This window comes from Macrobrachium nipponense, chromosome 20, assembly GCF_015104395.2.
Source record: "Macrobrachium nipponense isolate FS-2020 chromosome 20, ASM1510439v2, whole genome shotgun sequence".
NCBI lineage: Eukaryota > Metazoa > Arthropoda > Malacostraca > Decapoda > Palaemonidae > Macrobrachium > Macrobrachium nipponense.
The window spans coordinates 71605451-71622333 of record NC_061089.1 but is presented as its reverse complement, the minus strand read 5'-3'; the positions used below and the strand labels follow the sequence as shown (position 1 = coordinate 71622333).

Sequence of the window (16883 nt, the reverse complement as noted above, 5' to 3'; positions counted from 1 at the left end):
AAATAAACACACACACACACACACACACACACACACACACATAGAGAGAGAGAGAGAGAGAGAGAGAGAGAGAGAGAGAGAGAGAGATGTCGTATTTATCCGACCAAGTAGATGCGAATAGAAGGAGAGAGAGAGAGAGAGAGAGAGAGAGGAGAGAGAGAGAGAGAGAGAGAGAGAGTGTGTGTATTTATCCGGAGCGAAGTAAAGAAACAAGAGAGAGAGAGAGAGAAGAGAGGAGGGAGACGAGAGAGAGCGAGACCGACCTTACAGACCTTACCTGTTGTTCGGGTTGCCCCAGGTCCATCAGTGTGAGGCACCTATAATGTACTACCAGAGAGTTGCTAGAACATCTTACGTTATATTTTGCATCTTCCAATCTTGGGATGGTCTGGGTATGCAGTTTAGTATTTGTCGAGCTTCTTCCTTAAACACATCACGCTCATCCCTGATATTATCCTCAGATGAGCTGGCAACGCATTGAATAGACGCTGCATTATCCCGATGCTGGTGCGTAGTGGATTAATGTCTGTGCGCTTCCTGATTTTTCCTGGTATAGTTATTGGGCACTATTAATGAACCTCTGCTTGTGGCTCTTTCTGATATTTTTAGTTCCATGATGTTTTCGCTATTCCTTCTATCTGTTTTCCATGCCTGATTATCATGTAGCGTTCTCTCTCCCTTTAGATATATAATTATAAGGATTGTAGTTTTCCCAGTAGTAAGGTCCTTAACTTCTTCGTTCTAGCTGTTAAAGAAACCTTTGTACACTCGTATTTGTGCAAATCCGTTTTGGATAGTGTGGGTACCCCATATCATATTGCAATATTCAAGTGGACTACGAACATATGTTTTAAAAGCATATATCAGCTGTTCAGCTTTTCTTGTTTGAAGGCCGTAACAACATTCCCATTTTTGCTTTACATTTTGCCAACAGAATGCCATTTGATCATGCATAACATTTCCTATTCATCATCCACACCAAGTCTTTTAACTGCTTCCTTATTGTTGATTGTCTCATTATTAGGTCCCCTAATATTATAGCTTCCTTCTCTGTCCAAATTATGATTCAAATTATCAGAGTTAAATACAATCTATTACCTCTGCCCAACTATATACTTTGTTAGTCTCTTTGAGAGCGTTCCTATCTTCATCACAAGTAATTTTCTACTTATTCTTGTGTCATCAGCGAAAACTACTCACTACCGAATCCTTTAACATTACTGTCTATGTCTTTCAATACTAATAACAAAACAGTATTGCAGCTAACACCGTACCTTGCGGCACACACCGGATATTTACCTTGGCTTCATCCGATTTATCATGTTTGCAATAACTATCTGTTTTCTGTTGTGTAAAAATTCTTTTTTAGACCATCTTCTACTTTATCACGATTATTGTGTGTCTAATTTTCCGCTAATATATTATGGTTACCTTGTTCAAAAGCTTTTGCAAAGTCTAGATAAACCACATCTGTTTCACTCCGCTTTTCATAGTTTGAATAGGTTCTCACGGTGGACTCACAATTGGGTTGGTGTACTTTTTCCGGGTAAGAAACCAGTTGTCCTATATTAAAAACCAATATTTTTTATTAAAGTTTCATAATATTTTTCTTCATTACCCTTTCATTACACTTTCAATGTGATTGTTTAGACTCACAGGCCTATAATTTACGTGCCTCTAGTCCTTGATCCTCCCACTTTTGAAAGTAGGGGGAATATAGGCTAATTTGTGCTCATCATAAATCTTGCCTGTATCTACACTTGTCTAATAATATTGCAAGTGGCTTTGCGATAGGAGATAGAGAGAGAGAGAGAGATGTCGTAGTATCGACCAAGTAATGCGAATAGAAGGAGAGAGAGAGAAGAGAGAGAGAGAGGAGGAACATGACTATTTATCCGACCAAGTAAAGTAAACAGGAGAGAGAAGAGAGAGAGGAGAGAGAGAGAGAGAGAGAGAGATGTCGTATTTATCCGGACAAGTAGAGAGATGCGAATAGAAGGAGAATGAGAGAGAGAGACGAGAGAGAGAGAGAGACGATGGAGAGAGAGACTGAGAGAGAGAGAGAGAGAGAGTATTTATCCGACCAAGTAAATGTAAAAAGGAGGAGAGAGGAGAGAGAGAGAGAGAGAGAGAAATGTCGATTTATCCGACCAAGTAGATGCGAAAGAAGGAGAGAGAGAGAGAGAGAGAGAGAGAGAGAGAAGAGAGGAGGAACATGAACTTATGATCCGACAAGTAAATGTAAACAAGAGAGGAGAGAGAGAGAGAGAGAGAGAGAGAGAGGTGTATTTATCCGACCAAGTGAATGGAAGTAAGAAGAGGAAGAGAGGGAGGAGAAAGAATAACGATTTATCCGACAGAGTAAATGAAGCAGAAGAAGAAGAAGAAAGAAGAAGAGAGAGAGAGAGATGAGAGGAGAGAGAGACATTGCGAGAGAGCGAGACATTCACTACAATAACACACGGGTCAAAGCCAAGAGAAATTCATTTCCCTCATCATTTCAAGAGAACTTACTCCACCCATCCCTTATGCAATGAAATAAAGAGCCTAGTTTATTGAACATTGAAATCGAGGGGTCTGCGGTAATATTGTTGTATTAGGGAAACTGCGGAATTCTCAGCGGGAATTTTCGTATTCCCGATCAGGAATACAACATTTCCCACCGTGGACTAAGGGAATTCGCAAAATTGTCCTCTCACGGTATCAGTTCAGATCAGCGGCTTTCAAAATTCCTTTAGCTATTGTTAAGTATAGGGTGATTTAAATGTTGTGTGTGTGTATTGTTTATGCTCTGTCTCAGTGTTATGGGTTTGAATTGCTTTTTACGAAAAATATGCCAGTTCTGTAATTAATCAAAGTCGCTTAAAATAGTTGGTGGGTAGTATTCATGATACACGCGCAAGTTTCAATATTGTATGGTGTATGTATATATAATATATAATATATATATAATATATGATTATATAGTATATGTATAATATTATATAATATAATATTATATATATATATATATAATACTATATATGTAATATATACAACAGATACATACTCTAGATTAGCGACGGACTGAACTTGAATAATAAACATGTTGAGATATCATATATATATATCTAGATATCTATATAGATATATATATATGTATATATAATATATATATATATATATATTATATATATATATATAACTAGGATAACTAGATTAGACGTTGACTGGACTCGAAATTATATATATATAGATATCTATAGATATATATATCTATATATATTATAATATATATATATATATATATATAATAATATATATATATGTGTGTGTGTGTGTGTGTCGTGTGTGAGTGTGTGTGGTGTAGTGTGTGAATTATAAATACATATACACATACGCATTATGTATATAAAAACAACATTACAGTATAGCCCTGACTGAACCTGCAGGAGAATAATAGTGTATTGTTAGCCGTTTTGTGTCCAAACAAAAAAAAATGTTTAAATGTAGCTGTGTTGCACTGTGTTGCTCGAAATTAAACCTATTTTAGAAAGTAACTCTCCCGGCATCTGTAGTTAGAGTTACAAAGCTTTCCAGCACTTTTTTTTTTACTAAGATTAAATTAAATTCTGTTGCTTGCAATATAAAACTTCAACCTTCATGTGGTCAAGGGAAACGGTGTCATTAGGTTAAAAAAATAAATAAAAAGGACGTGAGATTGTTTTTCTTAAATGCATTGTCCTATTTGGGTTTCAAAGCAAGCTTTAGTAATGTAAGTGGGCGTTTCCTATCTTTATGGCAATTTATTTTATGTTTCAGCTCTATTAATGGTCTTCATATTTATCAACTTATGGTATATCGTTCTCATAGTTAGTCCTTTCTCTCTCTCTCTCTCTCTCTCTCTCCTCTCTCATAGTGATGTTGCCTTATCAGTTTCTTTTTATGCAATTTGCTCACCGTTATTTTAGAGTCGCCTCTCTCTCTCTCTTCTCTTCTCTCTCTCTCTCTCTCAATTTTACAACCTCTCCTCTAGCTTTATGACTGTATCGCATTTTCTGTCGTTAAAGTTTCACGTTTTCTCTGTTTCTATTTCATTATATTTTATTGAAACTCGGATCTCTTCCCAATGTGTATCCTTTAGAAAGTCCTCCTTTCCTGGGCCGACTTAATTGACGATTTCAGGATGTTTCTTTGACACTTTTTTTAACCATTTAAAATTTTTTTGTCCAGGTAATTTTTCTCAAATCGAACATCCTGATGTCGTATTGGGACCCCTAATTTTTTTTTTTTTTTCTTTGCTTACGTTGGGTTTTTCCTTCTTCCTTGTTTGAATTCGTTTTTTTAAAAAAAAAACAAAAAAACAAAAAGCATTCTTCAGGTTTCCTGTCTGTTCGACCTAAAACACACACACACACACAGAAAGAGAGAGAGAGAGAGATGAGAGATGAGAGGAGAGAGAGAAGAGAGAGAGAGAGGAGAGAGAGTATAAGCTGTAAAAAAAAAATTACATGATATTGGAATGTGAGTGAGAGAGAGAGAAGAGAAGAGAGAATGGAGAGAAGGAGAGAGATGAGAGAGATGCATTATGACTATAAGCTGTAACGAAAAATACATTTGATAGTCGAGAGGAGTGTATGCGATGAGGAGAGAGAGGAGAGCAGAGAGAGAGAGAGAGAGAGAGAGAGAGAAATGGATGGATGGTGGAGACACCTTTATGATATTCGACTCTGTCCCATTGTGTATGTTTACAATACTGTGAGGCACCCGAGTCAAAACGGTCCTTGTCTCGCCAAAATTTCAGTTGCTAAATTAGATACAATACCTGTGGTGGCTTATGAGTGCTATTCGGAATTGGGGAGAAGTTAAATGGCAATTTCGAAGTTCCCAAGTCCTTGTGGTGATTCAGTGTTGATTCGCTTTGTCTTGTGTGCTCGTGCATGTGTGTTTCGCGGCTTTCGAGTTATTCAAGCAACTGGTTGTCAGTTAGTACTGTCATTATCATTATCCATCATCATCATCATCATCCGGGGAGTAATGCCTACAAACTACTGTGTGCTGGATGCTACTACAAGATGTCTATGGAAGAGCATTTTAAACTATCCAACAGGACTAATAAAAATGTCTGAAAAAAGGTCTGGTTTTCGTGTGATTGTAAGATACAGAAATTCTTAGGATAGGATTTGATTTATTTATAGAATGAAAATGCTAGAAAATAATAATGTGCACGTAAACAGTGCAGAAAAATAATTTCTAATGAAATATAGCATTTGTTTATTTTAATTTCGTTGGCGAAACAAGGCTCTATTTGCCCTAGATTTTAGCACGTTTTAATTTATTTGGTGTAATGAATGTAGGTTATGTCCGTTCGATTATTTTGTGTTGTCCCTTCATAACTGAGAGTTTATGAACGGTTAATTTGCGTTCCTTTTTATTAGACCATGTTGTTAGTATAAGCAGTACTATGTACTATGACTATAATATGATTGACCACTTCACGTCAAGTTAGGAATATACGTTTACAAACATAAGCATGAGGGGAAAATCTTGCCACGCGTCCTGGTAAGCTGAAGGTCGCATCATGCCTTGTTGTGTGGCTCGCCTTCGTATCAAAGTTTTCCTCATGCTTTTAGCTTATTCATTTAATTTCATTTTTGGGAGCTCTTCCCCTGCTCTTATAATTTTTGGTTCTGGCCAGGCAGGAACGCATTTGGTTAACAGTCACAGGTAATTAAGAACAGTTAGGTTTTTTTGTTGTGTAAAGCGGGACTGTAGTGTGACCGTTTAGTTTCCTTATTAGTTACAGTTTTAGTGGAATTTCAGTGAAAGATGTGTCGGTTTTCCACTTGGATTTTGAAACCACACTCACTTATGTGACATGATTATGATAAGCTAGGTAACGGCCTCGTTGAAGATAAGGCTACACAACTTGTCATGAATTAGAAAGTGAGTAAAAAATATAAAATTAAAGATATGTATATATAAATGATAATGATGAAGTATTTTAAAATTCGTATTCCCGAGCGGAACACAGTATCACAAATTTATGAGTTGGAAGGAATAGATAATAAATCATTATAACAAAAGACGAGTTTTTAATTCGATGAAGGAATTATAATGAAGACGTATTTATAATTTATAAAGGAATTAAAAATAAAGACGTATTTTGAATCATTAAAAGAATTAATAATAAAGACATATTGTGAATTCAGTGGAATGAATTCGTAATAAGACGATCTTGAATTCAACATAGGATTCAATATAGAAATTCCTAATAGAGACGTATTTGAATTAAATAAAGGTTTCATAATAAACACGCATTTTTAATTAAGTAAAGAAATTCGTAACAAAGACGTATTTTCAAATCCAATTCGTGAAGACGAGAGCGAAGGTGCGATCCACGAGTCTTTGCAGAAGATTCAGACTATACTGCAAGAGCGCAGCACCACACCAGTGCCGAGCACAAAGGAGAAAATCCTAAGTTCAGTGTGTGGCGAAAGGTTGGCGAGGAAGGTCGCGTGTCAACGCCAGTGCGGTTCGTGTGGTCACTCGGTGGGTATTGTCAGTGCGAAAAATATAAATTTCGACCTCTCTCGGGCAAACATGCGCCGGATGTCGTTGTGACTCTGAGACGGTTTCGGGGCCACGCATGCATTATGGACGCGGGAGTGTATGAGCGACGTTATATTTATTATTTTATTGTACATAGTTTAGTCCTCTTGCAGAATGAAAGGGGAGAGTCAAAATTAATCCGGCCACAGTTGACACGAAGTTGGGGATTGTATTTCAGACAGAATCGGAGTTATGTAAATAAAGTATTGTCCACGAAAGCACTAGCAATTATTTGTATGTTGTGGCTGTCAGAGGATCACAGTACGAAAAAGTAACAGTATCGTGTCAATCAGTGTTCATTGGGGTTTGTTCATATGTTAATCGAATTGTTCGGATAAATAAATTGTCAGTTCAGAGTGAAATCGAACGTTGTTGGGACAACGCAATTTTCAAGTTTGATTTCATGAAATAACGAAATTTACGCACTCCAATATATTTGTAAGCGAGTATGCAGTTGTTTATTCAAACCGTGTGTTTTGAACGAGTTTAACCTACGGCTGTTTAAAAATAAAATATAAAATATCTGATGTTTCGTCCCCCCCCCCTAATGATTTCAGTCTTCGATGACGATCTTTTCATGAAGGCTAATTTATACCTCAAAATTTTGAGTTTATTTCAGTCTCAGTTGGTTCTGTTTCGGCCTAACGTAATTTACTCTTTTTCTAAAAATCTCGATCATACCCTGGAGAGCACATCAAAATGTATTAAAAGCCTCGGGAACCGTGGAAGGGTCAGGTGGGGTAGGCTAATATTAGAGGACGTGGGATAGTAGTACCTTCTCTCTCTCTCTTCTCTCTCTCTCTCCTCTCTCTATCTCTCTCTCTTCTCTGCCAGATGCTCTTCTCAAAATTAAGAAAGTGCAGGGAATAATTTGGGGTCTTCCTCTCTTCTCTCTCTCTCTCTCTCTTCTCTCTCTCTCTGTATCGATGCTTTCCTAAGATGAGAAGTCTAGGGAATAATTCTGTACTCTCCTCTCTCTCTCTCTCTCCTCTACTCTCTTCTCTCTTTATCGCGTTGCTCCTCCAGCCGTTAATAAAGGTGTACGGAATAATTCTCTCTCCCTCTCTCTCTCTTCTTCTCTCTCTCTCTCTCTCTCTTCTCTCCCTGGTCTGTTTTTGCTCTTCTAAAAAAAATTAAAAGAAATTTTGTTGGCTTGTATATAATGGCCTCTTGTCCGCCACTATTTGTCAACAGCATTTGTCATGTTGAGGTGTATTGTGTTTTATCACGTTTCCTTTACACGACTTGGTTACTAAGCAAATCTCTCTTCTCTCTCTCTCTCTTCTCTCTCTCTCTCTCTTCTCTTCTCTCTCTCGCTGTCTCAGAAACGGGAATTGTAAATTTGATGTATGCTTGGTTCACAGCGATTTTGTGGACTTGAAATTAATTGCATTAAATACGGTATGCCCTGTAGTGATTCAAAATGATGGAATGCGTAATTACTGGTTATGTTGCATGTACGTGCTGTATCTTTTTTAATTATATGTATATATATGTATATATATATATAATATATATATATATATATATATATATATATAATATATGTAATGAAGTTATTTTATGCTGAAAAGTTCAGTTTTTTTCTTGTTACTAATTTTTTATGATATAATATATATATAGAGATATATATATATATATATATATATATATACCGTCCTAATTTATATATAGACATACATCAGACATACATTTACATACATTAAATAATGGTTTATGTTTGTCGTATCGTGCTGTTCTTTTTTTAAATATATCTATATATATTATATATATAATAGATACATAGACATATATATATAATGAAGTTATTTATGCGGAAATATTCAGTTTTGTTCGGTATCTAATTTTTATTGATATCGATATAGATAGATATTATATAGATAAATATATATATATATATATTAGTATAGTACAGATATATATATATAACATATATATATATATATATATATATATATATATATATATACATATATACATACATACATTACAATACGTAACAGGCAGTTGATCGCATTTTATGAGTTGTTACAGTACTTCAAACACAATCTTTTCGTTGTACTTTTAAAGAAAAAAACTAGGGTTACTTGGTAGATGAAATATTCCATTTATATTTTCATCGAGGCATCCCCACCTATTTAAAATGTACGATTAGAATTTGATTATGATAAAAATTTCTGTATGGAGAAGATGGATTGGAACCATCCTGAGTCGTAAACCTACATTACCTGATGGCACTTCATAGAGAGCCCCAGACGGTGTAATGAAAATTACAGTCCTTTTTGACAATCTCCCCTCTAAACTGTTTTAACAGAGGGAAAGATGTTAGTTACTGTAAGGTTAGAGGTGCGAAAGGGGGTTTGGGGTTGGGGGTGGGGAGGAGGGTTCGTGGAAGGAGGGGGGCGGTTGTTTATCACTTGATCCAGCAATTGGGGTAGTGCTGTCAGGCCACCTCCTTCTGTGCACTTGTAGCATACGTTAAGGTCATTGCAGCTTCCTTCGGCCCCTAGATACAACCCCCTTTCATTCCTTTTACTGTATCTCCGTGATATTCTCTTTTCTTTCCCATCTTTCTGAGTTCCCACCACCAAACGCCGGACCTATGAGTCATTCAGCGCTGAAACGGAAGTCGCAGTGAAAAGTTTGAAAGGCGTAACAGGAGGAAAACTCAAAGCTGTTTACACAAGGAAAATAGTTTGGGAGGGATGAGGTAAGTAAGAAGAGAATACGAACGGGGGTACAGTTAAAGGAACAAAAAGGGTAAATTAACTATACCCCTTTTAATCTCAAGGTGGCCGAGGAGGGAACTTTGTAATGGAAGCAAAGGAATTAAATCAAAGGAATTAAGTGAACATGGCAACCCACCCCCACCCCCGCCCCACCCACCCACCAACGCGTGGAACCTAATTAATCAAATTTAATTGCCGGTTTAAATTAAACGCGTGCGGATTAAACACACACTGACGTGTCAGAATCATTATATATAATCCCCCCGCCCCCCAACCGCGCTTGCTGTGAGATTTGTTTATGGCGAGGGAGGCAGTTACGACTCAGTACGCCGCCGGAAGAGAAGGAAGCTATTTCGTTGAAGTTCGAAGATGTGGAGGAGGTTACATCAAGTATGATTATATAATATGTAGTATATATATGTGAATAAAGAGGTATATGTATGTCTGTATATATATGTATATATAGCTAATTACATATACATACACACACACACATACACACACACACACACACACACCACCACATAATATATATATATTATATATATATCCTATATATATTTGTAGCAATATATTTCGCTTGATAAACAAGAATATATTACTGTGGATCCTTCTAGTACGTGACTTGGAAGCACGATACTGTAACTTATATATAATCTATATATATTATATATATATATATATATATATATATATATATATATACACGTATATATATACATCTAAATTATTTCACTTTTACACGGAATAAAAACGTGATATATAAACATAGTGTATAGAAAAATATATTCCACGAAGGATGATATTGCATAATATATACACATTTGTTTTATTTTACTTTCATCAACGGTAATAAAAAAACGTGATAATAATATTAACTACCGATATATTTGCCACGAAGAAATTGAAACAGCGGAGTGTCAGATCTTCCGCCATAGCTCCAAGGCATTTTGTTGCAGTTCTTATTGTTGGTGCTGCTCTTCTTTATTTTTATCATTATTAATCAAATGCACAATCTTGTGTCTCCTGTTGAAATAACAATGATAAAAAATTAGAGGATTTGTACGCCGTATCCGAAAACAGCATGAGAACTCGCGTCGCCATCTCTTCGATGTCGTGAAGAGAGTAGTGCAAATATATTAAATTCCCTCCGCTTCATTTTGCTATTTTTAATTAGCCTCCTTTGCCTCTCGACAGTCGCGTTGTGAGTTAGAATTAGGGAAAATGAGAAAAACTTTATTTTTTGTACCTTTGTTTTTCGTGTGATGTTCGTTGTCGTAAATTTCATGAAAATCTTGTAAAGTTACTGATGTGTTTTTGGAAAATTTATAAAGGTATTATAAAAGTACGCGTAGATGAAGGAACACACAAACACCTCGAGATAAGGTGGGTAGGGTTGTATATAGTAGCGTAATAAACTTGTTCGTGTGTGTATCCCAAAGGGCACACTTTTAGTGAAAATGTTTCAGGTCAGTGTCAAATGTCGACCTTCTGGACTAAAGCTTTTCATGCTGAAATGAGGCGGAAAGCTTGAGACATGCCGCAACATTGGTCAAGGGTGTTTTAATAAGTTAATAACGTCTTCGTTATTAACCTATGACACCAGATGATTATTTATGCGTACCCGAGGCGTCGTTAGCATTTAAATCTTTAACTAACAGGGTCTTCAGCAGAAAGAGAGAGAGAGTGAGAGAGATAATAGTTTGCAAAGCGTTGGAGTGTGGCGACGTTGTTTCTATAAATATAATAACTAATATATATATATATATATATATATATATATATATATATATATACCTATATATATATAACATATAATATATACAATATATATATAATATATACATATAATATATATATATATATACAGATATATATATATATACATATATATAATATATATATTTATATATATATATTATATATATATATATATATATATATATATATATATATATATAGCATCTTTTAGGGTCATAGACTGATTATTTCCTCATGACTCAGTTAAATGCTTGAGAGATGAGAAGAGACGTGAGAGACGAGATGAGAGAGAGAGAGAGGTTTGTCAAAGCTGCAGGTATTATCTGTGTATAACATCTCACAGTCAGAACAACATATTCACTCTTGATTTGAAAAGAAAAAAAAATTAATGGTCTTCGAGGTGATTATCCTTTTGAATTACGTCCATAGCCCTTAAATGAGCCAGCTGTTGATTACGTTAGATGAAAGTAATTAAGTGCCTAAAACGGTTTAATTAAAGTATATTTAGATTCTATCAGTGATTTCATTTTTCATACACGTGGGTTCAGTTTAGAAACAGAAATTCCCCAATAGCGATACCCGGTAGGGGAGAGTGCCGTCAGTGCACTCACGTGAGTGCACGCAGGCATTAGTAGTTTTTACTTTTATTCTCTTTTCTACTTTTTTTTCTTCTTACCTTTGCTGTCCAACCGCTCCAAACTCCCCCAGTGTTTGGCTTTGTAAACAAAATTTTCATAAATCAATTCACCAAACACCATATTAGTTTTCCAAACTTCGCCCATTTAACCTTTTGGGAATGGAAACCACCCTGGAATCCGAGGTATCTGGAAAATATGGAACGAAAATATTGGAAAACGGTGAAAGCCAAACCAACGGGACGTTTCGTGGGGGAAGAAATAAAAGATTTTTTGGTTGACGGACCAAAGACAAATTGAGCTGTACGTCGATCTCACGGGAATGACTCTTGAAAAACATGTGGATAAAAAAAAGACGTCGTCAATATTGTAATTCTCATATTCCAGAATCGCTCCTCGTTAGGTTGCCCAGCTGATTGGACGGTTTCTCGAGTCGCGTTGGTTTTATCGCTTGTACCCAAGTTGTGCAAAAAACGCTCAGATTTTGATTATTTTATTTTATTATTTTTTTTTATCATCTTTTGGGCCGCAGCCTCATCGCATCCTAAACGGCTAAGTTATGTCGGATTTTACTTCGTAAAAATCACAGTGCCTTGATATTGTATAAAATTTTTTCTCGCATAGCAGTGTGAAGAAATGTGCATGGTTATTATATATACATAATTATGTATATACGATATAATATATATAGATATATAAATATGATATATATATATATATATATATATGATATATATCATATATATATTATAAAGACCACAAAAAGAATTAATATGCAATTAGCTTTACTTCGAGAATGTCAACGCAGTGGAATCCATTAATTGATAGAAGATATGGTACATATATGTATATATATATATAATATATTTATAATATATATAATATATATTTATAATATATATATATATATATAATATATATAATATATATATATATATATAATATGACATTAATTTCGTACATAAGATGGTTGCGTATAATTTTAATCTGTAAGCTTAGTCATCCTAGAAAAATGGTAAGAACGCCAAATTGAGGTATAAAAATAGCATAATAGATTATTTGCTTGGAGCGCAGGATGCCATGTATGAATAGTATTGTGCGATACGGTCTCTTGATATTTATGAAGCAAAAAAAAAAAAAAAAAAATGACCATGAATAGTTTACTATCAACATCGCAATTTTTTTCTTGAAAATAAAATCGATTTATTCCGTTGTAAAAGTTAATAATGAATATACGATTTTAAATTAAAGTTTATATATATATTATATATTATATATATATATAATATAGATATATATTTATAGATATATATATTAATAAATATATATATATTATATATATATATATATAATATATGATATATATATAAATATATATAAAATCAGTCTCAGAGGTAAAGTCTAAAAACGGCTTACCAGACCAGATTCGTAAAAAGGCGGGTGCTTGAATGATGAAGTGGGAAGTATTGCGATAAGCCGGACTTGAGGACAGTCTCGGAAGTTCTCGACGGTAATTACCCCACAGAATTGCACAAAGCAGTTATCTATGAGGACAGTGCGGGAGAAAGCGTATTATGGTTTAGTCAACGTTTTAGTTAAATGGTTTTCGGAACGAAAAGAAAAATGCTAGAATTATTAGTGCATTGATTCATTAGTGCATGACTGTATATATATATATGTATATATAGAATATATATATAATATAATATAAAATATGTATATTATTTTGAATATATATATATATATACATATTATATATATTATATATATATATTATTATAATATATATTACATATATAGTATATAGTATATATTTATACGTTATATATATATATATGTGTGTGTATTGTGGAGTGATTGAAATACAATAGAAAATGGCTGCCTTATGGTCTTTCCTATCTAATATCTGAAAAACACTAATATAGGAAAGGGCGCAAAAACCCGTAAATATCGAATTAATGAAAATGATGAACCCAAACGAAGGGAGAAGAAGGAAAATGTAATGAAGTAGAACCGAAATAAAGTACTGAGTAGGAAGCGATTAATTTTCCACCTTAAATCATTTATTTTGTTAAGAGTGGAACGGTAAACTGTAATTAATTGGAATGGTGACAGATTTTGATTGAATCAGTAACAAAACCTGGGAAGAAAATAATATTATTAAAGATTAGAAATCGTATTGGGACATGGGAAAATATCATAAAGCAATTCTTTCCTCTATCAGTATGAAAATCGGATTATTAAATCGCTATATCAGAGAAGTCAAGCAAAATAATATTTGCATCGCTCTACGCTGGAGTTGTAGATAATACTCACAATTGTAGATTATTTTCGTAATGATATCTCAAGGCTCCAGTGACAGCTGATGATAGCCAAAATAAAGATATTCCCTTGGTTTGTTTTTACTTTGTTTTTATTGAGGACTGCAGTGAATTCGGGAATGGAACTTTGTCAGTTTACAAAGACGGCGTGTTTTCAAGAGAATGAAACTAATTGCATCGGTCACGTTTGAAGGTTTGTTCAAGGAAGACAGGCAGGAAAATTTTTTCTTTTGAAGTGAAATAGCTATTGCGAGGTACTGAAAAGTTTTGGTTGAGAAAAATAAACGATGAGAGAGAGAGAGAGAGAGAGGAGAGAGAGAGAGAGAGGAGAGAGAGGGAGAGAGTTTCCTCTTGTAGTTGCAACTGGCTATCAGGATTGCAGAAGTGTTTTGTTGAAAAAGTAAGTGAAATAGAGAGAGAGAGAATCGAGAGAGAGAGAGAGACGAAGAGGAGAGAGAGAGAGAGAAGAGAGAGAGATTCTCTTATGTGGAATTGGATATTCAAGATCACAGAGTTTTGCTTGAAAAATAAATGTGACAGAGAGAGAGAAAGAGGATTATGGTCAGTTGTTTAAACAATGACGCAGCGAATGAAGTGGGAAAGTTACAAACAACCAATACTGCGTGAATGTTTATGAGGAATCTCATGAGGGAGTCTAGTGTTTTTGAGATCAAAGAAGTATGTCATTATATATATATATATATATTATATATATATATATATATATATATATATATATATATATATATATATATATTATAGAGAAAGAATCTTCCCACGGGTCTATCAACTTTTCCCACGGGCAGTGGGTTGCATGTCTTTAAAAGCTTGATAATGAGAACTCAAAGAGATATATATATATATATAGATATATATATATAATTTATATATATATATATATATTATCATATATATATAGATATATTATATATAGAGAGAGAGAGAGAGAGAGAGAGACGAGCAGAGGAGAGAGAGAGAGAGAGAGAGAGAAAGGATTTTCCGATATATACTAATTTCTTGTCGGTTATCTCTTTCCTTCTGAACTAACTATACTCTGTATAATTGAGAATTTTTGTGACTATGGGAGGGTTTGGTGGGAGTAATGAATGCTTGAAGTTTGTATTATTGGTGGTTGTCTGTTAATTGTTACTGTTCGGAATACTGCAAGAATTGTTTAGTTTGCGTTATTTATTTAAACACCTGGATTGTTTTATTTAAGAGGTTCCATTGGTAATTACTCTAGTCACTTCTATGAAGCAGCGGATGAATATCCTTTAGTAAGGATTGGTAAATTGCTAGTATGCACAATACAGATATATAGTTACACATATCACACTCCATCAGTCATTACTTGTCATAGGCAACTGCTTTTAAAAGCCTGGTAGACGCTTAAAAGTTAGACGCTTGATGTCATGTGGCTTTTAACGAAGCGCCCAATAAAAAATGCAAACGGACCCAGCTGACGGTTTTGGCAGCGCCGCCCCCCCCCCCTTTCACTTTCTCCCCCCTCCCCACCCCATAAAGCTGCTGGATCCAGAACACACACAAAAGCGTTCCTGAATGATTCCGTAACAGGCATTCTTGGTAATGTTTGATGAGTCAATTCCAAGCCGGGCGTTCCTTTAACGTCCCTCCCCCCGCCACAAATTTTTTTTGATAGAGACTATAAAGAAAATGGGAATTAAAAACAACAGAAAACGGAGAAATGATGTGCTGAGTTCAGGGTGTCATAATAGTTTGTTAAGTTACGTTTAGCGTTAGTGCAATTTTCGCTTACTCGGGGAGGAGGCCTACGAACTACCTTATTGTTGTTGTTGTTAATTGGAGGGGTAAGAAAGGTCTATGGTAAAAGCCTAAAACGGTCTGAAAAGGGCGTTTCGTCTTGAGTTAAAGATACAGGAATTTTAGTATCGGATATTTATGATTTATTTATTAGAATGAAAATGTAAAAAAATAGTATGCATGTTAAACAGTACAGAAAAATTATTTTTAATAAAGTAAAACGTTTTTTTATTTTCGTTGGTAAAACAACGCTCTATTTGACTGTAGATTTAGCATACGCTTCTAGTAAGCTGGAGGTCGGATCACGCCTTGTTTATTTGTCTCATTCGTTGAGTTATGTATCGGCTTTTCCCTTCCATACTTAGGCATTTGAGTTATTTCATAGAACATGTAAGATCTGTAGGGTTTATCTTCTGAAAAATAATAATAATAATAGGGTGATACGTGCAAATAGACCAGACGTGACGTTGATTGACAAAATCAAGAAGAAAGTATCACTCATTGATGTCGCAATACCATGGGACACCAGAGTTGAAGAGAAAGAGAGGGAAGATATGGATAAGCATCAAGATCTGAAAATAGAAATAAGAAGGATTTGGGATATGCCAGTGGAAATCGTACCCATAATCATAGGAGCACTAGGCACGATCCCAAGATCACTGAAATGGAATCTAAAAAAACTAGAGGCTGAAGTAGCTCCAGGGACTCATGCAGAAGAGTGTGATCCTAGAAACGGCGCACATAGTAAGAAAATGATGGACTCCTAAGGAGGCAGGAGCAAACCCGGAACCCCACACTATAAATACCACAAAGTCGAATTGGAGGACGGTGATAGGAGCAAACAAAAAAAAAAAAAATAATAAGTACCCTAAACGTCACAAATAAATGGGTTAACTGGCAACTCTAAAGCTCAAAGTAGATGTCCACCGATTTATTCATTCATTTATGCAAATATCTTTAAGCACATTTATTTATTATTACTTTAATGCATTGAACTGCGATTTCAAGGTAGATGATGCAATTGTTTATTTGTATCTTTACGATTACGTCTGTTTGTTTACATT

At 34.8% G+C, this 16883-nt stretch overlaps 1 long non-coding RNA gene across 1 annotated transcript in view; it reads left to right on the top strand.

Moving 5' to 3' along the window:
* LOC135221302 (uncharacterized) overlaps window positions 1-16883 on the top strand; it is a 356859-nt gene that overhangs the window by 23644 nt on the left and 316332 nt on the right. The gene's annotated exons all lie outside the window — the stretch shown is intronic.